A 27,126-nucleotide genomic window follows, 5' to 3' on the forward strand; every position below is an offset into this window, starting at 1 on the left:
GACATGTATGCATTTGGCATGTACATAACGTGTTCCTTTCTGTGCATATGTCTGTGTGGGTGTGTGCACGCGTGCGTGTGTGTGTGTGTGTGTAGATTTATTCCGATTTCTGACTATGCCTGCTAAATTTCACCAATTGGTGAAGGAGCAGTAGTCTGCAATCTAGTGCTTCCAAATGCATTTGTTGGACCAGATACTGATGTTGTGTGATTTTTAAATTCGTACACCCCAGTCCAAAAACCACATCTCTAAATCATCAGTATGACTGCATTTCTTTGTGTGTGGATGTGTGTGCATTCTGTCCATACATGAGTGTGTCTCAGTATGACTGTTTTTCTGGGTGTATACGTGTGCACGAACATGTGTGAGAAGGTGTACCGCCTTCTGCATTCTGTTTTCATTCCAGTGTGTTGTGAGGGTGCTGGAATGCTGCTGTAGTTTGTGTGCAGATGTGTTGGCACGTTTCAGATTGATGGTGTTACTGTGCATTGTGTGTGCTTTTGTTTGTCAGTATGTTCCTATATCTGACTTTGACTGCATTTCTGTGTATAGGTATGCGTTCTGCGTGTATGTGTTCGTGAGTTTGTGGGTGTAGATGTGTTTCTGCGTGTTCCTATATGCTTGTGCGAGAGTGTGGGTGTGTTTCGGTGATCCTTTGCGTATGTTTCTGTCTATGTCTGATCTTGATATTCCCTCTCCTGAAAAGGTTCATGTGAACCCTTGAGCAGGACACGGTGCACACGTTCGTCTAAATAACGCATTTTCGGCAAGCTGCGAAATATCCAACTATCAGCATCCGTAGCTCCTGCACCCTGAGAGCTGAACGGTTCCTCCAGTTCAAGGACCTAAGCCTAATGAACGAACCAAGACTGGGGAATATTCAATGAAAGGAAGGATTCTAGTTCTTCCATCCTTGTCTGTAACATGGATGCAATATTGAAGCTGGTTGTGTCCATACATTGATAATGTTACATATTAGATCATTAGGTCATATAGTGTGGGAGCAGAATTAGGTCATTCACCGCAACCAGTCGTTCTGACATTTTGTCATGAGGGAATTCTATTCTCCTGCATTCTCCCCAAAACTTTTGATTCCCTGATCAATTAGAAACACATATATCTCTATATTTAATAAATTTGTTACAGACAAGGTCAGACCCTCTCAAAACATTTCAAGATGGTAGCCCGAACGCTAAATTTTCTGAGCTAACTTGTTTTGAGCATTTGTGCAGTGGACATTCCAGGGGTGATGGAGCTGGTCAATATTCCTCGGATTGAAATAAAACAGAACTTATTTCCAGAGTACAGAATGAAACACAGCAAAAGGTAACAGAATACAGAATAACTCAACCTTGTGAAAGCAAACAGACTATCCCAACTTAATAATTGCTCTCAATTACTGCACAAATCCCCATAAACACCTCTTGACAATGCAGGTAAAATCAAACACAAAGTCTCACAGGAGAAATGTCGGAGAGAGATTCAGCACGGAACAATTACTTTCACGAAGCTGTTCCTTTCACAAGAAGTCTGATAGACTGTCTGCATATTAACACCAAACCAAACTAAACCAGCCCAGAGTAAAGCTGAGCTGTGAGAATTGGCCACTCCCCTTTCATTGTCTTTTTTTTTACTTGAAAGGATTTTGCCGGAGGTAGTGTCGGTTGGATAACATGAAGTTGGCCCTAAAACCCATCAAAACTCGACACCACAGAACCTCTGCATTTATAAACATTCTAAGAAAAAAATAAGAACAGTAAAGGATCAGCATCATCACACACTTAATGTCCTGGTCTCCACAGTCCTCTGCGGTAATAATTTCAACATATTAAACATTCTTTAAATGAAGAAATTCATACTCATCTCAGTTCCAAAGGTCGCCCTTTCACTCTGGGGCTGTGCCGTCATGTCTTAGTCTCTCTTACATGTGGAAACAGCTTACAAGCAGAAGCTGAAATGGGAGGACTCTTCACAAAATGAAGTGCAATGCTGGCCTGAGGCTGTTAATAACAGTCCCTGGGATTGTTTAGAATTGGTGAACTGGACCGTGTTAAAGTACTCAGCAGAAAACTTGGATAAGAAAGGATCTGCCTGTGACATCCTTTATATACGCCTGGACTCTCAGTCACACTGCACGCTGCCATCGAAGTGGCTGCGGGGGGGGGGGGGGGGACGAGACTGTCACACACCTCCTTCCGGAATGAGCCTGTGCAGAATAAGTCTGGAGAGGAATGCAGTGGTGTTTGTCGAGGATCATCTCAAGCAGCGCTGTGACGCGGGACTCCGTGCTATTTGGTCTGTTCCCCAGGATGCGCACCAAGACGAACATCATCTGTGCCTGGAGGATTATCAACATGGTGAAGGACGCTCTCTGGGCGGTCCGAAACCTTCTGATCTTCCGGCTGAAGGAGTTGACCTCGACTGAGTGTTGCAGACTGGCAAATTCCAAGGTCCAGGACTACGTTTTGAGGGACGCGCTGAAGCTTGGTTGAGCTGCCGGTAGGGTTCGGAGGGGAAAGACCATCGTGTAACATCTGCCTGCCCATGAAGAACAGGGGGCCCACACAGTCAGTCGGGCTCTGCTGACGCCTCAGCTAAACTTGTAAGTGTACAGGCCTGTATAAATGAAAGATCACTCTGTCTCTGTATAACATCAAATTGAATGATTACGGATGCATTGCATGAACAATTGTCCAGATCATAAAAATATTTTATGAAGAAAGTACATTTTTGAAATTAAAAATGGTTCCCCCAGTACGAGGCTATCACATTGTTCATCGGGTGTGGTGACACCTGCGATGTCCACAAATGTGGGATACCCGACTGCAAAATTTGTGGTAGTGGGGTCTGCGTTCGTCCTCTCCCCTGGTTTACAAACAAAAAGCAGATGTTCCAATAGATGGCGCTCATTTGTGTTTCCTCCAGCTTCCTTGTAAATCACACATCTCTGTTCAACAAGTTGATAGATATATGCTGCACGTCTTACTTCATCCTGCAATACAACACTATGTTCAAACCTTTTGACAAGAGCAACAAGCCAAGCTTCAAATTACCAAATGTATTGCCCTCTATTTAATGCCTATTCAAGTATTGCTCAAAATGCCCCTTTAAACAATTTTTTGGAGAGAGGGAAAACAGCCACAGCCTATTCAGCCTCTCCCTGTAGCTCAAATCCTCCAATCCTGGCAACATCCTTGTAATTCTTTTCTGAATCCTTTCAAGGTTCACAACAGCCTTCCATAGGAAGGAGACCAGATTGCACAGGTGATGTCCAGGAAACAACCCTCGGTAGTAAAGTACTTACAATCACCACAGCAGAATGTTAGTGCGAATGAAAAGTAAATCTGATGTTGCCTTCGCCAACAGACAGCACGTTGTGCAGTTAGAGAGGTCACGCATTTCCCACGCGAGAAACAAAGTCAGCAGGAAATTAACAGAGAGAGTCAGAAGGCAAAATACAAATCAGAAATTAATTGATCAAACATTCTCCACATCTGCACGAGGCCTTCACATCATGGACACACATGGTTACCCCTGCTGCCTCATAGCACCAGCAGTCCCGGGTTCGATTCCCACCTCAGGCGACTGACTGCGAGGCGGTTGCACATTCCCCGATTTCTACTTTGGTTTTCTCCTACAGTCCAAAGATGTGGCAGGTCAGGTGAATTGGCCATGCGAAATTGCTCGTAGTGTTAGTTGTAGGGGCATGGGTGGGTTGTGGGTCGGTGTGGACTTGTGCTGAAGAGTCTGTTTCCACACTGTAAGTAATCTAACTGAATCAGGGAATTGACATATAGCAAAGGGTCATAGTTTTTACTGCAAAAAGTTTGGAGGAGATTTGAGGAAAATGCTTTCACCCAGATAGTGGTGGGGTTCTTGTAATTTAGTGCTTGGAGGCTAGTTGAGGCGGGAAACCTTACAACATTTAAAAACTACATGGGACGAGACTAGATTTCATTCAGCTTTGGTAACACAAGCTTGATGGACCTTTCTGTACAATGGTCATAGATTCATAATCATAGAGAGCTACAACACGGAAACAGACCCTTTGGTCCAAACCGTCCATGCCGACTTCTGCGAGATAGATTGGGAAATGAATAATTTTTCTGAAATAAAACAAAGCCTGTGGATACTGGAAATATGAAAAATAAACAGAAATAGCCGGCGAAACCCAACAGGTATGGTAGCATCTGTGGAGACAGAAACAGAATGAATGCAATCATTCTTCATCTGAAGACGTTCGTCTGAACATTTCTCAAGGAACTCGAAACATCAACATGTTTTTCTCCTCACTCCAGGCCCTCTCATTGCAAATGGATTGATTTCCAATCGGAAATTGAGATATCTAGTGTTGATATATATCGGCTATGAAGCATTTGTTTGTCGGCTTTCAGCATACTGGGCTCGATTGGGTCATAGAGATATATAGCATGGAAACATGCCCATTGGCCCAAATCGTCCGGGCCGACCAGATATTCTATCATCATCTACTCCCATTTGCCTCCATATCCATTGAAAACTTTCACTTACCCATTCAGTTGCTTTGTAAATGTTGTAATTTCATATGCTTCCCCCATTTCCTCTGGTCGATCATTCCAGACATGTGCTAGCCTTTGTGTGAAAGGCTAAGTCTTTCCCCTCCCACTCTAAATCTATTCTCACTACCTCTGGACTCCCTCATACCAGGGAAAAGACCTTGTCTATTTGCACTATCCATGAACTTGGGATTTTATAAACCTCGATAAGGTCACGCTCGCCTCCAATGCTTCCTTAACACCAGACCTGTTCAACGTTTACCAATAGCTCAAGCCCTCCAAATCTGGCAACATCCTTGCAAATATTTCATGAAACCCTCCAAGTTTTACACCATGGTTCCTTTCGAAGTGAGACCAGAATTACACACAGTTTTCCCGAAAGTGGCCCAACTAATATCCTGGTGCAGCTGCAACATGACAACATGGTGAATACAGAGAAAGCTGTAGGAATTGTAATGAGGTGGACCGCATTGAATCTGTGGGATTCTCTGATTGTGAATGTTAACCTGGTCCACTGAGGAGTCCTGGCTGATAGATATAAAGAGGAATGTCAGGTGATCAGCTCACTCCAGGAATCAGTTTTGTCAGTGTGATGTCCTATGCACCTGTAACTGCAGGGTGAGTTGGGGATGCGTTAGCAGATGATGTAGAAGCGGAGAGAGTGTAAGAGCATAATAGGAAGAAGAGAAAATAAAGAATAATAAGGATGGTGTTGAATGCAGTGGAGTAGGGTGGGAGTTAAGTACAGGAGAAAGGGAGAGGACTTAATACAGATCACATAATAATTTGATGTTTGAATACAGAAAAGCAGGAGGAGGATGAAGTCAAGGGGAAGAGAACAGTGGAAGGAATAAACCGAAAGTAATATTGAGCGGGCTAATCATGGAGCAATGGCGAGAAAACTGAATACAGAGATGGATAAAGACTGTGATTGTTGGAATTTAAATGGAGCACATTCAGTCGAGGGTATGTGTGTGAGTATTAAAAGCTAAAAAGGGACATGATTAAATAGAGATTATCAGGAAGAGGATTAAAAACAGAGTGAGAGGAGGTGTAAAATACAGCAATCAGGAGAGAATGAAACGCTGGGGAACAGTGTGGCCTTCATACAAGGGAAAAGATATATTATGAATAGCAAAAGGTTTGTGTACCGCTGTGTTTAAACTAAATGGCGCGGGGGTGGGGGGTTTAGGGGGCGAGGGTCGGACAAACTGGAAGTTTAAGAAGGAAAGTGAAGGAAAAATTAGAACAAGGGAAGTCAAGAAAGACAACGGTATCAATGATGCAGAAAACTCAAAAAGCGATCATGCCGTAAGGTTGAGTGAAATAAGGGTTGATAGGAAGTTTGAGGGCAGTAACAAATTAAGAAAACTACATATGAATGTACGAAGTATTAGAAATAAGATGGATGATCTTGAGGCTCTTTTGGAAATTGGCAGCTACGATATTGTGGGGATAACTGAGACGTGGCTTCAAATGGATAGCGCCTGGGAAATGAATATTCAAGGCTATACGTGCTGTCGTAAGGACAGACTGACGGGAAAAGGGGTGGGGTGGCCCTGTTTTTAAGGGATGATGTTCATTCCCTTGCGCGGGGGGGGGGGGCGGGGGGACCTAGAATCAGAGGATGTAGAGTCAGGATGGATAGAGCTGAGGAATTCTGAGGGTAGAAAGACCCTCTTGCGAGTTATCTGCAGGCCCCAAACAGTAGTATCGATGTAGGGTGCAAGTTGAATAAGGAGCTGCAATTTGCATGTCGCAAAGATGTTACTACAGTTGTTATGGGGGATTTCAACATGCAGGTAGACTGGGAGTAATGGGATGGTATTGAACCTCAAGAAAGAGACTTTGTGGAGTGCTTCCGAGATGGATTCTTAGAACAGCTGGTGCTGGAGCCCACCAGGGAGAAGGCAATTCTGGATCTGGTATTGTACAACGAACCAGAATTGATCAGGGACCTCGAAGTGAAGGAGCCATTAGGAGGTAGTGACCAGAATACAATAAGCTTCAATCTGCAACTTCAAAGGGAGAGGGTACAATCGGAAGTGACAATATTTCAGTTGAATAAATGGAACTATAGAGCCACGAGGGAGGAGCTGGCCAAAGCTCAATGGTGCAATACCATAGCAGGATTGACAGTGGAGGAACAATGGCAGATATTTCTGAGTATAATGCAGAAGATGCAGGATCACTTCATGACAAACAAGAAGAAAAATCCTATGAAGAGGCAGGGGTGGCCGTGGCTGACGGGGAATGTAAAGAAACATATAATGTCAAACGAGAAAAACTATAACATAGCAAAGTTGAGTGGGAAAAGGGAGGACTAGGAAGCTTTTAAAGAACACCAGAGGATTACTAAGAAGGAAATACGCAGAGAAAAAATGTGGTATGAAGGTGAACTGGCGAAAAATATATAGGAGGATACTAAAAGCTTTTTTTAGGTATGTGAAAGGGAACAAAAGGTTGAAGGCTAAGATTGTGCCGTTGAAGACAGAAATAGGGGAATATATTACAGGTAACAAAGAAATGGCAGAAGAGTTGAATTGGTACTTCAGATCTGTGTTCACTGGGGAAGACACAAGCAATCTCCCAGACGTAACAGTGACTGAAGGACCTGAACTGAAGGGAATTTATGTTTGCCAGGAAATGGTGTTGGGGAGACTGTTAGGTCTGACGGTCTGAAGGTTATAAGTCCCCGGGGCCTGTTGGTCTACATCCCAGGGTACTAAAGGAGGTGGCTCTAGAAATCGTGATGCAATGGTGATTATTTTCCAGAGTTCGATAGATTCAGGATCAGGTCCGACGGATTTGAGGGTGGCTAATGTTGTACCACAGTATAAAAAGGAGCGAGAGTGAAAGCAGGAAATTATAGAACAGTTAGTGGTGGGAAAGGTGCAGGAGTCAATTATAAAGGATGAAATTACGACACATCTGGATAGCAGTAACAGGATTGGTCAGAGTCAGCATGGATTTATGAAGGGAAAATCATGCTTGACTCATCTTTTGGAATTTTTTTAGATTGTAACTCTGAACATGGACAAGGCAGATCCAGTAGATGGAGCATACCTTTCCTTTCAAAAAGCTTTTGATCAAGTCCCACATAGGAGGTTAGTGAGCAAAATTAGGGCGCATGGTATTGGGGGCAATGTACTAAGTTGGATTGAAAGTTGTTTGGCTGAATGGAAACAAAGGGTAGTGATAAACGGCTCCATTTCGGAATGGTAGGCAGTGACCAGTGGGGTACTGCAGGAATAAGTGCTGGGACAGCAGCTTTTTGCAATATACATTAATAATCTAGAAAATGGTATTAATAGTAACATTAGCAAATTTGCTGATGATACAAAGCTGGGTGGCAGGGTGAAATGTGAGGAGGATGTTAGGAGATTACTGGGTGACCTGGACAGGTTAGGTGAGTGGACAAATGCATCGCAGATGCAGTTTAATGCGGATAAATGTATGGTTATCCACTTTGGTAGCAAGAACAGGAAGGCAGATTACGACCTGAATGGACTCAAGTTACGTAAAGTGGCAGTACTATGAGACCTAGTGTTTTTGTACACCATTCATGAAGGCAAGCATGCAGGGTCAGCCGGTAGTGAAGAAAGCTTGTAGCATGCTGGCCTTCATAACAAGAGGGATTGAGTATAGAAGGGAAGAGGTTCTTCTGTAGCTTTACAAGGCTCTGGTGAGACCGCAATTGGAATATTGAGTGCAGTTCTGCTCTCCAAATTTGAGGAAAGAAATTCTGGCTATTTAGGTAGTGCAGCGTAGGTTCACGAGGTCAATTCCGGTAATGGCGGAACTATCTTATGTTGAAAGAATGGAGCGACTGGGCTTGAACACCCTTGAGTTCAGTAGCCTGAGAGGAGATCTGATTGAGACGGATAAGATTATTAACGGATTGGACACTCTGGATGCAGGAAACATGTTTCCGATGATGGGTGAGTCCCGAACCAGAGGACACAGCTTAAAAATAAGGGGTAGGCCGTTTAGGACAGAGATGAAGAGAAACTTCTTCACCCAGAGAATGGTGGGTGTGTCGAATGCTCTGCCCCAGAAGGCAGTAGAGGCCCAGTCTCTGGATTCATTTAAGAGAAAACTGGATATAGCTCTCAACGACAGTGGAATTAAGCGTTATGAAGATAAGGCAGGAACAGGACACTGACTGAGGATGCTCAGCCATGGGCGGCACGGTGGCACAGTGGTTCGCACTGCTGCCTCACAGCGCCAGAGACCCGGATTCAATTCCCGCCTCAGCCGACTCTCTGTGTGGAGTTTGCACATTCTCCACGTGTCTGCGTGGGTTTCCTCCGGGTGCTCCGGTTTCCTCCCACAGTCCAACGATGTGCAGGTCAGGTGAATTGGCCACGCTAAATTGCCCGTAGTGTTAGGTAAGGGGTAGATGTAGATATAGGGGTGGGTTGCGCTTCGGCGGGGCGGTGTGGCTTTGTTGGACCGAAGGGCCTGTTTCCACACTGTTAGTTATCTAATCTAAACAAAATGAATGGTGGTGCAGGCTCCAAGGGCAGAATGGCCTACTCCTGCACCTATTGTCTATTGTCTACGGTCTGCAGACAAATATAAACGCTTAAATGCAGGGAAATGGAGAAAAACAATTAGACAATCGGGATAATTAAATACAGGGTAATAGTGACTATTTCCAGCTTTATACAATTTGGGTCGGAGGTGATGTTGGGCAGTACCCTCCTTTCAAATTTCCAGATATCAATATCATACCTTGGCTCGCACCTTGTCCATTCCCATAATTAGTTGCCTCCATGTTCCACTGCCTCCCAGGACAAGCTCTCACCTTCTGACGGAGTGCTCCTTCATTCTCATTCCAATTGTCCTTACACCACATACATCCCCCTCATAGAAAGCATAGAAATCAGGAGACAACAGCTGTGCTTCACTTGGAGGTCGCCACTGATGATGTTACCTAGCCAGGTAATGAATTGTCTGGATATCAAAGCTAAGCTCAGCGAGCAAACCTACACCCTACAACCCCCTCTCCTCACATCTTCCCGTTCCCTCCTACCTTCGCTTTTTCATGGAGAACAGTGTGTACTGACGTTGTGCCATTCTGATATTCTTGTGCTCACGAATGGGACTGAATGGCGTTCTGCTGTTCCACTTTACCATCTCTGAATGAGCTAAATTGCCTCCTCCACTTCCTCTGTATCATTCTCAAGAAGGCTTTTATTATTCAGTCATGGGATGAGGGCGTTGCTGGTCAGCGGCAATATTTATTGTCCATCCTTAATTGCCTGGAAGTGTGTTAAGTGTCAAACATATTGTTGTTGGTCTGTAGTCATGTGTAGTCGAGACCAGGTAAGGAAAGTAATTTCCCTCTGCAAAAGGCATGAACAAACACAGAAACATTCTGGGTTCATCATTCGACACTTAAATTCCCGAAAATCATTGAATTGAAGTTCCATCATCTGCCACAGTGGGATTTGCAGCAATACCCCTAGAACATTATTAGTTGAGAGGATGAGCAGTCCAGTCATAATTCCCGTCCTGGACTGAATAAAAAATGGAAGGACTGTGGATGTTCTCAATCGGAAACAACAACAGAAATTCCTGGAAAAATTGAGCATGTCTGACAGCATCTGTAGAGAGAAATTAGAGGTGAATGGCATCCTGAAATAAAAGGTGAGAGAATGAGCTGAGTAGCGTTCCACTTTTGCTGTGCTGCTGGGTGTGTCTATGTCAACTGCAAAGCTCAGTACACTGAATTAAAAAGAATCTCCATGAAATTTTAAAGTCTCTGACTTTCTGTTCTCCCCTTGAGCAATATTTTAAATGAAGGCTGTTTGCAGTATTCCAAATAGTGCACCTATTCACTATCCATTAGTGAGATACTTCTAGATGCATTTTATACCGTTATTCAGTGAAACGGGCAGACAAATGGCAGATCATACAGGAAGTGAGAAAGCGAGATAACATAAATTAACTGGGCAAATTCTGGAGGAGGCATAACATGATCAAGACTTGGAGGTGTACACTTATGTTTGGGAAAGTGATTGGGCATTTTGGGCAGGTTTGTAAAAAGGAAACGTACAAATTGGAATACGAACGTAAAGAGAAGTGAAATGTTATCAACCTTTATAATTGACCGTTTTAGCCACAGTTGGGGGAAACAGACTGGATTTGAACTCTGACATTCAATGGCTTGGATCTGCTCACAGTTCTCCAACGGAGAACTGACCAGAATTGGCACCTGGGCCGACCACACTGGCGCCATTACTGACACCAGGATTCCTGTTCCAGGAACACAACACTGCTGCTGCAGGCACCATTGACGCCATCTTCCTCCACCAATACCGCCAGAAGGAAGAGAAGACCAAAATGAAGATGAGACAGCAAAGATGTAAGAAGGATTCGACCGGCCTGGTGACTGAACCAAATTGGCCCAGGACCCTGTCAACGCCACAATCTTAAAACAAAAATGTCATGCAGAATTGTACGAGGGAGTTTCACCAGGGCTCCATAGATGAACATGTGAAGTGAGACTGTAGAGGCTGGGATTGTTTTTGTACAATCTCACCAATATCAAGCAGGTGTTCTCCTCTGACCACTGACTCCTGCTGGTCAGCAAGGTAATGTGGAATCTGAATATGAAACTGCTGATCCGATTAAACTTGCAATATCTCAAAAGGAGACTGATTAACAAGGTTAGATCGCATGGAATACAGGGACAACCAGCCATTTAGATAGAGAAGTGGCTCTTGGATAGAAGACAGGTGGTGGAGGGCTGTTTTTCAGACTGGAGACCTTTAACCAGTGGAGTGCCACAAGGATCGCTGCTGGTTCCTCTACTTTTTGTCATTAAAATAAATGATTTGTATGCGAGCATAGGAGGCACAGTTAGTAAGTTCGCAGATGACACCAAAATTGGAGATGTAGTGGTCAGCGAAGAGGGTGACCTCAGAATACAACAGGATCTGGACCTGATGGGCCAATGGTCTGAAAAGTGGCAGATGGAGTTTAATTCAGATAAGTGCAAGGTGCTGCCTTTTGGGAAAGCATAACTTAGCAGGACTTATACACTTAATGGTAGCGTCCAAGGGAGTGTTGGTGCATAAATTGACCTTGGAGTGAAGGTTCTCGCTCCTTGTAAGTGGAGTCACAGGGTGATAGGATAGTGAACGCGGCGTTTGGTATGCTTTACTTTATTGGTCATAGTATTGACTGCAGGAGTTGGGAGGTCATGTTTCAGCTGTACAAGACATGGGTGAGACCACTGTTGGAATATTGCGTGCAATTCTGGTCTCCTTCCCATCGGAAAGACATTGTGAAACTTGAAAGGGTTGAGAAAAGATGTACAATGATGTTGCCAGGGTTGGAAGATCTGAGCTACTGGAGAGGCTGAACAGGCTGGGGCTGTCTTCCCTAGAAGGTCGGAGGCTGAGGCGTAACCTTATCGAAGTTTACAAAAATATGAGGGGCGTGGATAGGATGAATATGCAAAGTCTTTTCCCTGGGCTCGGGGAGTCCAGAGCTAGAGGGCATAGGTTTAGGGTGAGAGGGGAAAGATATAAAAGAGACCTAAGGGGCATCATTTTCACGCAGATGGTGGTACGTGTATGGAATGAACTGGCAGAGGATGTGGTGGAGACTGATACATTTGCAACATTTAAGAGGCATTTGGATGGGTATATGAATAGGAAGGGTTTGGAGGGATACGGTCCAGGTGCTGGAAGGTGGGACGAGATAGGTTTGGGATATCTACTCGTCATGGACGGTTGGATCAAAGGGTCTGTTTCCATGTTGTAGATCTCTCTGACTCTATGACTCTGTATCGAGTTTGAAAGTGGTGTAATCCAGGTGCTGGGAACGTTAAACACTCTCTTGTACGTGTGTAACAGTAATGTATGTGTGAATGACTGAATGTGGTGTGCGAGGGCATGTGTGTGTACACATTTGAGAGGGCGAGTGAATGAGAATGAGGGACCCACTGAATAAGTTCTAATTTGTTTATAACTGAGCCGTTTTAACCAGCAACATCAGAAGTAGCAATGTTAGGATCTGGTCTGCCTTCTGTAAATATTTTGAGCGGCTCTTGTGTGATCCGTAAAAGATTGGGTGTTCTTCCGAGATTTGTTGTATGTTTATGATTTGGGGTAGCATTTGCTGGACTCAAAGGCACCGAGTTGTGGGTGTCAGTTTCGCCTGGATTAAATAGTGTGTGGGAACACAATGGCTTATTCAATCACGAAATGATTCATGGGGGTGGAAGAAGTTGCCTTTAGGAGATTTAGAGAAGTTGAACACAGAAAAGCTGCTGGAATTAGCAGTAATTTGAAATTGTACCTGTCATCTTCCATGAGGAAAGGAGAGATCTTTAGAATAATAGCTCAGCACCTTTATTTGCTGGAAATATCATCAGACCCTTTAGAGGTTACTACAGTTCAACTAAAAATCAGTTGCTTTATTTGGCAGGAAAAGAAAATGGAAGGACAAAAATAATGACACTGTTGTAATTACGATTAAAAACTGAGAAAAGACTACAAGAAGAAATCGATATTACAGAACAAAAAGAAAAGGAGTGAGAAAGAGAGAAACAAGAGAGAGCAAGAGAGAGAAAGACAGAGGGAGAAGAAAAGAAGGAAGAGCGGGAGTTGGAACTTCAGGAATTGACAGATCGAAATCAGGCTTAATGGAGGGAGATGAAGGCTGAAGGTAAGCTTAGTCAGGAAGAGAGTGAGGATGTGCAACAGATGGTTACTATAGAACCGGTGAAATTCTGTTTGAACGCTTTGCCTAAATTTGATGGAAAGATGTCGAAGTGCTTTACATTACATTGGTGTATGTGAGAGGGTGAAAAAAGACATATTCGGTGCTTATGAGCTCTTGACAGAAGCCTACCGATAACAATTCAGGAATCGAAGGAGGGGCCCTGGTCAAACCTGCATTGAATTTGAAAGGTCCAAGCAAAGCAATTTTAAACAGCGGATGAGATCATTAAAAATTAAACAAATCGATGACATTCTTAGAGAAACGATTATTTCGGACGAGTTCATAAATTAACTTGCTGAAGTAATCAGAACTCATGTGGAAGGACAGAGAGTTAAAATGGCAAAATTAACAGATGAAATGCATCATAATTATGAGCTGGTTCATTAATCAAACTTTGGCTTCCAAAATCTGTTTCAAACCGTGAGGATGAGAAATTGGGGAAAAGAGAAATCCTCACGTGGAAAGGAAAAAGTAGATCTCGGTGAAGACCATGCAGATAACGTAGCAGAAGATGAAAGTGAAACCCTTGAAGGAGAAAGAGAAGTTAATAAGCTCCGGTGTTATCTCCGAAATAAAGTAGGTTACATGAAATCACACTGTTGATGGTTTGCGAAAGGCACTGGAATCGAGATGCAGGAAAATAGGAGAAGTCAGTGAATTTTGAGGAACATCATCGGATGCTAGAAATCTGCACCAGAATGAACAATATGTTTAGATGTTGGTTAAGGAGGAAATGCCAGATCTTCTTTAAAGATATACCTGCAAAGATAAAATTAACTCACTTAAGCCAGGTGCAGCAGGTAAAGAGGTTTAAATTTTAAGAGTTACCGTATCCTCCATGAAAGAGAAGGAAATGTATCATTGAACGAATATTACAGAAAATATGTGAGTAATAGGCATTCACGGTGAGATGAAAACTGCTCAATTATGTCAAGTGTGGTTGCATTGCCCAGTTAAGAGTGGAGAGGTTGTTGTCGAAGTATTGGACAAAGTGTCAGCTCCAGCAATATTATTTGACCTTACTAATACGATAGCTCATTCCCAGGTGAGATTGCTGTCAACTGTGTTTGAAAAGCCAGTAGAAAGTCAGGAAACAAAGCTAATGCAGGACACATATCCTGGAATTTCTCCGGACTGTGTGGTAACGAGGTCACAACGTCACGAGTTGAAACAAGAGGGATGACAGAGGACGGAAATGAAAGTTGAAATTAAATTAGCAGAGACCTGATTTGATCAACTGGTTGACGCAAAACAGGAGCAGTTCGATGTCAAAGCAGACATCCTCTTTTCATAGAAATTAGCTGAATTACAGCAGAATGATGAGAACCCAGAGAAATGATATCAAAAAGCCAATGGAAGAAACATCTAAATGTATTTAAATCTAAATCGATGTACATGGAATAGTGTATGTTAGATTAGCTTCAGATTGGTATGACAGGTCGGCGCAAAATCGAGGGCGAAGGGCCTGTACTGCGCTGCAATCTTCTAGGTTCTGTATGTTCTATGCATCGTGGTGTACGACGATCTTAAAAAATGATATTTCTCTGAGGAGAGGGAGAATATCACGTATCCAAGCAGATAAGAAATGGACACATGTTCCTTAATTCGTATTGAGAGTGTTTTACAGAAATGGGTGTACTGCGTTAACTACCAGAAGGGGACACTTACGGGTAGAAATCACCTCAAGCAAATATACAGTCACAGTTTTACAGGACTGGATTGCACAAGGATGTCGTTGAATTTTGCCAGAAATGAAAAATATCTAGTAAAACCTGCAGCTTTATTTCCCTGTGGAGTGTGACGAAGCTACTCCTTTAACAAGGTTATGCAGTCCTTGCTTTCTTCTTCAGTGAGGTCATAAACGAAACAGGCTCTGGAAAAATGAAGACTGAAGGGTTTAGTGCCAGTTTGGTAACAGCTGACACATACTGTTTTAGGCAGAACGATTTCAACGTGTGTAAAATGACGTTAGAGTGTCAGACGAAGAGTGAAGAATTTGTGGTAGCAGAAGTGGATAAACTCGCAGCTCCAGGAATATAATCTGTCCTTTCTAATGATATAGTTTCTTTACTGGGAGGAGTGCTTCCTAGTATGGTCAAAACGCCAGTGGTTACTCAGGCAATTTAACTATTGCAGGTCACATGTCCTGGACATTTTCCTGCCTATGTGATAACGAGGTCACAAACTCATCAGTTTAAACAGGCGAGATCAAAGATTACCAGTAAGAAAGTTGGAATGGAAGTAGCAGAGATTATGTTTTATCAGATTGTTGAGATAAACCCGGAGCAGACAATTACAATGCAGACATCATTAACTCAGATAAATTAATTGAGTTACAGCACAAAGATGAAGCTTTAAAGCAATTGTATAAAACGGCAGACACAGAGAAGGAATCTGAATGTATCCTTGAATGTTATCATTCTTAATTGATGGATTAATGAGGAAACATTGAGATTCAAATATTCTGGCAGATGGAAAAAGGGCAGAAATTCATCAAATAGTAATGCCAGTGGGGTATAGAAAGGAAGTGTTACGAATGACGAATGAACAACCATTTGGAAGTCATTTCAGAGTGAGGAAAATACAAGCTAAAATCCAAAACATGTTACGGGCCAGTACTGTACAAGGATGTCGTTGAGTTTTGCCAGACATGTCATACCTGTCGAGTAATTTGAAAACCACAAGCGGTGATAAAACCTGCACCTTTAATACATTTTCCTGCATTTGAGTAACCTTTTAGAAGAATATTAATTGATTGCGTAGGTCTCCTGCATCAAACTAAAAGTTGGAATCAGTCGTTGTTATCTCTAGTGTCTCTATCCACTAGAATTCCATAGGTTGTTCCATTCTGTAATATCACAGCTAAAAGGATTATAGAGGAAATACTCAAATGTTTAACGAGATATGGACGACTGAGAGAGATACAGCCAGATCAAAAGTATTCAAGGAAGTTATCGAAGCAGTGGTTTAAAAGAATTCAAATCTGTTGCATACCATTCAGAATCGCAGTGAGCTCTGGAAAGGTGGCATCAGACAGAAACACCATGTTGAGGGCACATCGTCAAGATTATGCAGATGATTAGAATAAGGGAATATTGTGCTGTTTGAGATCAGAATCGTACGAATTGAATCAACCAAATTCTGTATAATTCAATTCGGTTTTGTGTCTGAAGTGAGAGGACAGTTAAAAACGATTGAGAAATTAGTAAGTCAAAAATGAGAGACCACATACTTCACTTTGTGTCACATTTTAAGGCACGATTAAAGAGAGATTGGAACTTGGCTACACAAAATTTAAAGATATCACAGCATGCAATGAAACACGAAGCAGGCAATAAATAAATAAAAATCAAATTTCAATATCGGCAATATGATATTAGTGTCACTTCAAGTGATACTTGCATCTTTAAAAGCAAGGTTTGGTGGACCTTTTCAAGTTGAAAGTAAATTGAGTGAGGTGAACTATGATAGGGACTCCAGACAGAAAGAAGTCTCACAGAGTGTGCCATGTGCATCTACTTTGAAGGTATTTTGGCAGGGAAGGACAGCACGAGGAGAATGCGTGATTGATTACAACAGAGAGGGAAGAATCAAATTCATATGAATGTGAATTTCTCATTACTCAAATTAAATTTGAGATTGGGGAAGTTTATTGAGTTAACTTTCGGAAGAAAATCGAAATGACCTAAACGAGTTGTTAATATTACATGGGGAGCCAAGTCGAAAGAAGCTGGAAAGCTTTGACCTAATTGTGAACGATGTTGAATTCGGAGATGCTGTTCCTGTAAAACAACATCATTATTGGCATGACCCTCTCAAGTTGGCATAAGTCCAAACGGAGGTTGGATGCATGTTCTGAGATAGCATATCGATGTCAGTCACAGTTACTGGAACTAACCCATAGTAATGGTGCCAAAACCAGATGGCACCCAATGGTCATGTGTGGACTATCACAAATTAAACGCATTTAAAAGGACTGATGCATATCTGATTCTATGTTTGGAAGGCTGTGTTGAGAAGTTGGGTCAAGCAACCTGTATTTTTAAGTTGGACTTGCTCAAAGGATACTGGTAGGTGCCTTTGTCATAAAGTGCAAAGGCAGTTCGGCTTTTCTAACGCTGATTGGATTTTATTAATTTAAAGTCATGCAATTTGGTATGAAAAAAACGCGCCAGCCACATTTCAGAGACGAATAAGGTTGCCAGGTTATCCAACTGTGTCATTTATATTAATGACCTGGTGATCTTTAGTCACAGATGCAAGGAATATATGCAACATTTATCAGACTTGTTTGATCGACTTCGGAAGGCATGTTTGTTGATAAACCTTATGGTAAGGGCATTTGCCAAACCCAAGTTATCTTCCTGTGCCATGTTATTCGACACGGACACATTCCCATACCGTTGACAAAATGAGCAGTACTATGGTTCCTGGGATTGCGTGAAATTTATCGAAAATCTGTCCCACATTTTCGCAGTGTGGCTACTCCACTCACTGAATTGCGAAGGAAAGGCAAGATGGTTTCGTGGACAGCAGACTATCTCAAAGTGCTTCACAGCCTGAAAGTATTAACGTCTCCCCTGATACTCGCCAAATCTAATTATGCAAAGACATTCAAGTTGTCCATTGATGCAAGTGTCGGTGTAGTGCTCTTGCAAGAAGATGATGAGAAGGTACAGAGTCTTATCGGGTATTTCTCGAGGAAGTTCAAATTTTATCAGCAAAAACATTCGACAGTTGAGAAGGAGTTTTTGACCGTGATGGTGAAATTACAGCATATCAGTGTTGATGTTATCAGCAACATATCTGAGACAATCATCGAAACTGATCAAAACCCATTGAGGTTTTTGGAGACAGTTAAGGACAAAACAAAACAGTCTGTTTAGATGGAGCTTGTTGTCATTGCAATTCAATTTGAAAAATGTGCGTGTGGCAGAAAGCGAAAACATGATTGCTGATTCATTGTCGAGACACGAATGTGAAACGGCAGCATTTGGTGGCAGGAATACTACAGATTGAAACGATATATGGTTGTGCATGTTTGTACAGTTATATTCAATGCAATGAAAATTAGTGTTTTGCAGTACCAACAATTTTTAACGCGTTTTAAATGAAGTCATCCTTGGATATTGATCGTTCACTATTTTTTAAATGGGGAGGTGTGACGAAGCTGTTCCTTTAACAAGGTTATGGAGTCCTTGATGTTTCTTCAGAGAGGCCGCAAACAACATCCCGACTGTGAAGAACTCGAGGGTGAAAGTTTTTAAACCAGTTTGATAACACCTAACAGATACTGCCTCAGGCAGAAGGCTTTCAAGTTAAAAACACCAGTTGCACAATGAAAGGGGAGTGGCCAATTTTCCCATCTCACTGTTTGTCTGATTTGTGTTTTTTTTAGCCGTCGTGTATAGAAAGGCTGCTGGACTCACAGAAGGAGGTACTGGCTGGTATTCTCTCTCTCTGACTTTGATGCAATCAGACTTTGTTTCATTTTCCCTTTTGTGCCAAGAGATATATATGTGAATTGTTGCAAGGATCTGTCACAGCATTGTTAAGTTCGAATAGTCTGTTGGGTTTTCAGGGAGGACAGATTATTTTGTAATCTATTTTCCATTCTTTGCGCTTCATTCAGGAATCGTGTCAGTAAATTTGATTTTACTGAAAACTAAGTGGTTTGACGAACGGATTCTGTCCTGGAATACTGACTTTAAAGTTGCTTAAAACAACGAGCAAAGTTACGGTCTGGCAAACTTTTTGAAGTGTTCTAAGAGTTCTGCCTTGTACAAAACAGGAGTTACTCAATTTTTTCACAAGACATGGATGACTCACAGAAATAAAATCAGAACAAGTGACAAAATTTACATCAATATTATTCAAGGAAGTATGGACAGTTTAGTAATAAAATAATTGATATCCACTGCATACCATCCAAAATCGCAAAAAGAACACGAAACTTGGCGTCAGATATTAAAGACAATGCTGAGGTTTTATCGTCAAGACTAATCAGATGACTGTGATTTCTACCTTTTGTGATCTGAGAAGCACCAAATGACTCGACCAAATGCACTCAATTTGAATCAGTTTGCGGATAAAAATTGAGAGGACCATTGAAATTGATTAAGCAGATGTTGATAATTCAGAATATAGAGACCACATAGTTGGACGATGTGTCAGATTGTCAGGAATGATAAAGGAGCGTCGGGGAGTTGGCTCGACAGCATTTAAAATGATCACAGCACTCACTAAAACGAGAAACATATAAGCAATCAAAAACTCACAATTTTGCGGTCGACGATAAGGTGTAGGGTTACTTTTAGTGATGGATTAACCTTTGAAAGCAACGTTTAGTGCACATTAACAAGGCGAAAGGATTATGAGTGAGGTGAACGATTTGATAAGAACTTCACAGAGAGTCTTTTACAACGTGCGTCATGTGACTACAGTAAAAAAGTTGAAGGCGATTCCTGTATCATTAAGAGACAGTGAAAACTATTTTGACAGTGCAAGTTTGCAGGCAACTGTCATGTTACTGACTTGCAGCCTCATTATGTAATGGAAAATGTAAAATATGTAACGTTGGCCAAAAACTGGATATCTCAGTTCTTTTGACCAACATCTGAATTTAATCAATGAGTTTAAATTATGCCTTAGGATACGAAAACCCAATCAAATTTAAAATTTGCTTGTTTGACATCATTGAACCAATGAGACGATCCGATGTTTGGGGAAGGAAAAAAGGAAGATTGGACCGTTGGTCAGAAAGAGCGCCAACTGCAAGTGAAACACTGCTATTCACTGCATTCTCTGTAAAATGCACATTTTTAATGTGAAACTTCTTTGTTACATAAGACTGAAGACAACCAATGGAGGTCTACAAACGGATAAAAAATTGACGGAGGAGAGGACAGCCACTGTCCGCTTTTGAAATGTAAGTTGATTTAAACTTAACACAGGCTTTTTTCGATCAGTACATTGTTATAGAGTTGGAGGTAGATAAACAATTTTTAAGATAGACGAGGCTCAGGGTTGTAAATAGTTTTTTCATATTGACTTTTAGACTTTAAGTTTTTTTTGGTAAATAGTAGAATTTGACAAGATTCCCCATGGGAGAGTGGTTAGCAATGAGAGATCTCACGGAACACAGGGTGAACTAGCAATTTGAATATAGAACCGGCTCCAAGTAGAAGACAGAGGTTGGTGGGGGAGCATTGTTTTGGGTGTGCTTTCTTTTATTGGTCAGAATATTGAGTACGGGAGTTAAGATGTCACATTGCGGCTGGACAGGACATTGGTTAGGCCATTGTTGGAATATTGTGTGCAATTGTGGTCTCCTTCTATTCGGAAAGATGCTGTGAAACATGAAAGTGTTCAGTTAAGTTTAACAAGGATGTTGCCAGGGTTGGAGGATTTGAACTGTATGGAGAAGCTGAACAGGCAAGGGCTGTTTTCCCTGGAGCGTCAGACGTTGAGGGGTTACCTTACTGAGAGTTAAAAGAAATCATTAGGGGCATGGATAGGATATATAGACCAAGTCTTTTCCAAGGTATCAGCGAGTCCAGAACTAAACGGTATAGGTTGAGGGTGAGAGCGGATTGATATAAAAGAGACCTAAGAGGCAAGCTTTCACGAAATGGGTGGTACATGCATGGAATGAGCTGCCGGAGGAAGTGTTTCAGGCTGGTACGATTGCAACATTCACGAAGCATTTGCATGGGTATATGAATAGTCAGGGTTTGGAGAGATACGGGTCCGGTGCTGGCAGGTGGGACGAGATGGGGTTGCGATATTTGATTGTTTGGACGGGTTTCACTCCATGACTAATTACACAAAGCCATTCAAAGTAGCGAGTGATCTTAATGTTCGTACTGTGACCTTCCAGGAAGAAAACGAGAAGGTAGAAAGACTGACCAGGTATTTCAGCAGCAGATTGAAAATGCATCAGCAGAAATATTCGACAATGGAGAAGGAGACTTCGCGCTTGTTTTTGGCTTTGAAACGTTTCAACCTTTATGTTACCAGTAAAGTGTCTCAGTTAATCATATAAATTGATCATGACCCATTGAAGTTTGTGGAGAAATGTAAGGACAAAAATTCCAGACGTTTTGGTTCGAGCTCCTTCTCACAGGCATTCAATTTGAAAGTTGTGTATGTGCCAGAATGAGCAAACATGATTGCTGACGCATTGTCAAGGCTTGAATAAGAAACAGACGCATTCAGTGGATGAAGTAAAACAGACTGAAACAGAAATAGTAGTGCATGTTTGCATCGTTATTGCCAGTGTAATGTACAAATGTGTTGCAGTTCACTGACAGTTTCACGTAAAATTATTTTAAAATGAAACCATCATTGGATATTTGATATTTCATATTTTTGTACGGGAGGAGGAGTAGTGATGCTGATTTTTTTTTTACAAGGTTGTGCTGTCTTTTGTTTTTAACATTGTCATGAACGCAGATGATTAGTGATGTTGCCTCAGACGAAAGACTTTCAACTGTAAAAGAAAACAATGAAAGGGGTGTCGGCAGATTTGCCAGCTCAGCTTTTCTCGGTTTTTGTCTACGATGGCTTGCGGTTGGTAAGCAGTCAATGTTTTTACAATGCTGCTAAAAGGAACATGTACATGGAAGATGATGTTCAAAGCTGCATATCTCTCTGACCTTTCTTATGTATGACCCTGTGTCTGATTTTTCCTGTTTTGCCAAAGTGTGTTTACGAGGATTGTTGCAGGAATTTGGAACATTCCTTAAGTTGTCAAAGTCTGTTGAATTTTTGGAAAAAAAAATTCAATGGAATTCTGGTATTTTGTTTTTTGTATTTCATTCAGTACTCTGAAAATAAATACTGTTTTATTTAAAAACGAGAGGTTTTGTAAAGCTAAATCACTCCTGGAATATCGACTCGACACCTGCTCTGAAACAAGTAGAATGGTTCATGTCTGGGCTACAATCTTAAAATGTATTGAGAGGGTGTGGCCTGGTCCAGAAAAAATGTATTTAAAACAGAGTTACATGCGTTTCTGACTGGTAAGGTGTTCAAATGTTTTGGGGAGAAGGGCAGGAGAATAGAACTGAAAAACAGTCATGATCAAATGAACAACTGACTTCATGGGCTGAATGGACTAAAGCTGCTGTTACATTGTAAGTCATATTGATACAATATAGAGCAATATTTATATGTGGACACAAACAACTCCAGCATGAAAAAAACATATATCTGTATTGCATTCTTGTTTCAAATGGCCGAACTCTTACATTATATAGTCTAATGATCCAATATATAACAATATTTATACATTGACACAAACAGTTCCAACATGAAAATGAAAATTCTCTCCTGCATTCTTGGTTCAAACAGAGATTAAGAAGTGGAGTCCTGTTTTTCAAAGAATTATTCCCCTGTCTTAACTCGTTCACTAGGCTTCGGTCTTTTAGATGATGTAACACTTCAACTTTCAGGCTGCAGGAGGTACGGATATGATATTTAGATATTTCCCAGTTTGTCAGAAATATGCGATTGCGAGCAATCTGTGCAGTTACCTGCTGTAAGATTTATTTGTCCTTCTGCAGGAGAGGAGTTTCATGATCAGTCAGAACCATAACCACACCCAGAGGGACACAACAACACATCCACACTGACATACACCGACACACACCCACACACCACCCCCCACCACGCACGCATGCATGCAGAGAGAGAAACAGAGATATTGAGACACATAGGAGGATACCCATGTACAGACAGAATGCTCACACATCGCGTGTGCACACACACACACAAAAGTCATGCTGTGAAAGAGCAACGCATCTCTGCACAGACACCAAACCAATCGGAGCCACACTCTCACGCTCATGTTGAAATGAACTCAGAGTGAGTGACTTCACACAAAAACCTGTAAGATCTGACAGAAACGTCTGTTACACACGCACACACAAGTACATTCAAATGCATTTACTGAGGCACAACTACAATTAGATATAGACAAAGAGAGACACTCAGAAACAAAAAGAGACACATGTACAGAGAGGTAAAAAAAGTGATCCGGCTGTGGGCACAGAAAGATCTTGACACACTGTCAGACAGCTCAACAAACCACTCACCTGCTTAAACATGAGCACAGTCAGGCAGAGACGCACTCCACACTTATACAATAATATACCAATACACAGAGACGCACACATATGAAATCACAGAACAATCGTGACATGCTGACAGTAACACCCACACACCCATACACACACACACCACAAAGTCATCGGAAGGGAACTCCACAAACAGCATACACACAGACACAAACACATCAGTTGTGCGTGTGCAAATCAGACACAGATAGACAACCATACAGGCATAGACATGTACACAGACAAAAAGGCACTCAACTTCACGGAAACACTCTCATACAGACTGAATAGCATTCCCAAATACATCGCTGACAGGAGAGATTAATGGCCTGCTGCTACTAATTGACTATGTGCCCCCGTATTTGACAATCTGTCGGTCAATCAAAGATAGAAGCCTGTTCATCTCTGGCACCTCGCTCCCCTTCCTGGACCTCTACATCTCCATTCATGACGACCGACTTGACAATGACATTTTTTACAAAGCCACCGATTCCCACAGCTACCTGGATTACACCTCTTCCCACACTACCTCTTGCAAAAATGCCATACCGTATTCCCAATTTTTCCGCCTCCACCGGATCTGCTCCCAGGAGGACCAGTTCCAACACAGAACTCACCAGGTGGCCTCCTTCTTTAGAGATCACAATTTCCCTTCCCACGTGGTTAAAGATGTCCTGCAACACATCTCGTCTACATCCCACACCTCCGCCCTCAGACCCTACCCCTCCAACCGTAACAAGGACAGAACGCCCCTGGTGCCCACCTTCCACCCTACCAACCTTCGTATTAACCAAATCATCCGCCGACATTTCCGCCACCTCCAAACAGACCCCACCACCAGGGATTAATTTCTGTCCCCACCCCTTTCCGACTTCCACAAAGACTGTTCCCTCCGTGACTACCTGGTCATGTCCACGTCCCCCCTACAACCCGCCCTCCCATCTTGGCACTTTCCCCTGCCACCGCAGGAACTGTAAATTCTGCGCCCACACCTCCTCCCTCACCTCTATCCAAGGCCCTAAAGGAACCTTCCACAACCATCAAAGTTTTTCTTGCACATCCACTAATATCATTTATTGTATACGTTGCTCCTTTTGCGGTCTCTTCTACACGGGGGAGACTGGGCGCATCCGAGCAGAGTGCTTTAGGGAACGTCTTCGGGAAACCCGCACCAATCAGCCACACTGCCCCGTGGACCAACATTTCAACTCCGCCTCCCACACTGCCGAGGACATGGAGGTCCTGGGCCTCCTTCACCGCCGCTCCCTCACCACCAGACGCCTGGAGGAAGAACGTCTCATCTTCCGCCTCGGAACACTTCAATCCCAGAGCATCAATGTGGACTTCAACAGTTTCCTCATTTCCTCTTCCCCCACCTCACCCAAGTTCTAAACTTCCAGCTCAGCACTGTCCCCATGACTTGTCCGGACTTGTCCTACCAGTCTGTCTCCTTTTCCAACTATCCACTCCACCCTCTCCTTCCGGACCTATCGCCTTCATCCCCTCACCCACTCACCCATTGTACTCTATGCTACTTTCTCCACACCCCCACCCTCCTCGAGCTTACCTCTCCATGCTCCAGGCTCACTGCCTTTATTAATGATGAAGGGCTTTTGCCCGAAACGTCGATTTTGAAGCTCCTTGGGTGCTGCCTGAACCACTGTGCTCTTCGAACACCACTAATCCAGATTCTGGTTTGCAGCATCTGCAGTCAACGTTTTTACACCGTGATGAATGGTGACCCATTATGCTTCCCCAGTCCCCATCAATCCCTGGGTGTTATACTCTGATCCATGTGATTATACTGATGGAATCCTGGGCGTCCATATGCAATTCCTGCGCTGGCTACACTGCAGCGGCCAACGAACTTCACTCAGTTGTTTTGCTGAATGACTAAGTGAAGAATTTCCTTGACCAGTTGTTATTCTGCATTCCCGAACTTCTCTCTGAACTTGGGCAGAGTCACTGCATAAAATAATGTGTTTGTGCTGCAGCCGAAATCCTTCAGCATTTCTGCAACAAACGTAAACTGGGTTCTAAGCCTGTTCCTCCAAAGATTTCCTCCTTTAATCTGGAAGTATAAGATATTTGTACCGTACGCTAACCACAAAATTATGAAGCTGATGGGTATGGTGAACAGGTAAATAACTGACCTCCTCCAGCTCTCCATCTCTGTGTCTTTGTGAGTCTTTGCCCTCCTCTGACCCCTCATGCTCTTGCGGATTCGACTGGCCACGAAAATATACCTGACCGTCAGAGTGTTCATCAACAGAATTAACATGAATGGGATGAAAGGGGTTAAAATGTAACCAAACCACCTAAATCCCAGCTGCCTGGGTTCAGTAAAATAATTTGACTTTATATCGCAGTGCATCGGAACATTGTCAACTCCCCTCCCAGGTTTGTACCGGAAACACGAGAAAATGCCTTTTGAAAAGAGTAGAATGCCGGTTGCAGCCAGAGTCACGGCCAAGGCCTTCTGTCTCCAACATTTCCTCTTCATTTTCAGGCAGCTAATTGCTACAAAACGATCAAAGGAGAAAAGCACAGTGAACCAGACAAAATAATCTGCCGCTTTACGAGCCAGGACAGCGACAGCACTGCACACAGTTCAGGAAACTCCGCAGTGAGTTCAACATGCCCCATCACCTTTTGAACGAAACGGTCAGTCTCGTGTACCCTACAATCCTTCCATTAATTTGCATTACTCTGTTTCTCCTGATAAATGGTCCTGTGTTTGGCGTGATCGGTCTCCGTCTGTGACCCTGATTATTTTGGTGACTTCAATCACATCACCTCTCATTCACCTCTGTTCAAAGGAAAATGACCCAAACACTATCCATCTTTCCTTAATTCTACAGTAATTTCCACATAATGGCAACATTTTTGTAAATCTCTTCGAAACTGCCTCAGTGCAATTCTGTCCTCACTGCAAGGTGGTGACAAAGTACTGATCATAAAACCATAGATGTGAGCCACCCAGTGTCTCACGTCGTTATAGTGCGAAAAATCTTGCATCGGTGAGGGAATTTGTTTTGCGTTGGCTCTGTTGCAGTGTGAGAGATTCCTATTTTGGTAGAGGTAATATGCAATTTCATCTACGTCTGGATGTGTGATCTGTTGCGTAAAATCGATCTGGAGAGGTATAGCTGGGGCATCGTCTGACTGAAGTGTGGTGTCAGTTAATCAGTTCCTCGGGCGTTAGGAAATGTGGTTAGTAGCCTCACTTCTGTTCTGATACCAACTGATGAATTACAAAACAAGCCAGACCCCCAGAACGAAATCCAGTTTGATGGATTATAATCTTATGTCTTTTCATTTAACAAAGTGATCTCTTGCTGAATAGTAAACGCAAAATGCTGCAAATATTGCGCCCCACGTCAAAAACAAAGTTTATTTCAAAAGAAATAACAAAATATTAGAAAGCAAACTCTCGACTTTTCAAACAGATTCAAAGATAATGATTATGCAGTGTGTATAATTCTCATTAACTTCAAAACAATGCATAGATGAAACGGAAAAAAACCCAGCTTATTTCTTAATATACAACTGCTCTGTCTTTCCAAAAAAAATACCCCTCGTGTAATATTCACACCAGGGTCCCTGGATCTAACATTTGCTCAAATGACTTGTGCCTGCCACTTTTAAAGTGAAGCTGCAGTGAACTTCTTTATGGAACTACCACAAAGTTGATTGTGAATGTACTCAGCGTTAAGTAATCTGTTCAGAGC

This window comes from Chiloscyllium punctatum, chromosome 47 (genome assembly GCF_047496795.1).
Source record: "Chiloscyllium punctatum isolate Juve2018m chromosome 47, sChiPun1.3, whole genome shotgun sequence".
Taxonomy (NCBI): Eukaryota; Metazoa; Chordata; class Chondrichthyes; order Orectolobiformes; family Hemiscylliidae; genus Chiloscyllium; species Chiloscyllium punctatum.